The sequence below is a fragment of the Sinocyclocheilus anshuiensis genome, unplaced genomic scaffold (assembly GCF_001515605.1).
Source record: "Sinocyclocheilus anshuiensis isolate Anshui unplaced genomic scaffold, SAMN03320099.WGS_v1.1 scaffold10855, whole genome shotgun sequence".
NCBI lineage: Eukaryota > Metazoa > Chordata > Actinopteri > Cypriniformes > Cyprinidae > Sinocyclocheilus > Sinocyclocheilus anshuiensis.
This window is the reverse complement of record NW_015555073.1, coordinates 29,545-29,996: the sequence shown is the minus strand read 5'-3', so window position 1 is coordinate 29,996 and position 452 is coordinate 29,545. Positions and strand designations below refer to the sequence as shown.

Genomic DNA, 452 nt, shown 5'->3' with positions numbered 1-452 from the left:
ACTGGCATTTATTTTTATTACTATATTTTATTTATTTATGAATATATACTATTATAATGTATTTTTAATGAGAATTATTAGATAATTAGTTTTATGCATGCAGATCATTTCAGGAATTAGATCTCTTTAAACCAGTCTGATTTGTGCCACATTTAAAATGATGTAAATAATAAAAAAAAAAGAACAAAGGATCATCACTGTCAGGCACTTTTGTTTATGGTGTGATTGTAGACTTCGACATGAATATCAAAAATGTCTTTCCAAACCCTGATCATTCTGCAATGCCAATCTTAAATGAGTGTTTAAAGCAGTTGTTTCAGTGAGTGTGTGTGTGTCGTGTTAGGAAATGCTAAACTGTGTGTGTGAGTGTGTGTATGTGATTATGTGTGTGTGTGTGTGTTTATGAGAGTGTGTGTGTGTGTGTATGAGAGTGTGTGTGTGTGTGTGTGTCT

General features: G+C 31.9%; 1 protein-coding gene across 1 annotated transcript in view; it reads left to right on the top strand.

Moving 5' to 3' along the window:
• Nucleotides 1-452, top strand: part of LOC107671569 (uncharacterized) — a 10,845-nt gene that overhangs the window by 3,204 nt on the left and 7,189 nt on the right. The gene's annotated exons all lie outside the window — the stretch shown is intronic.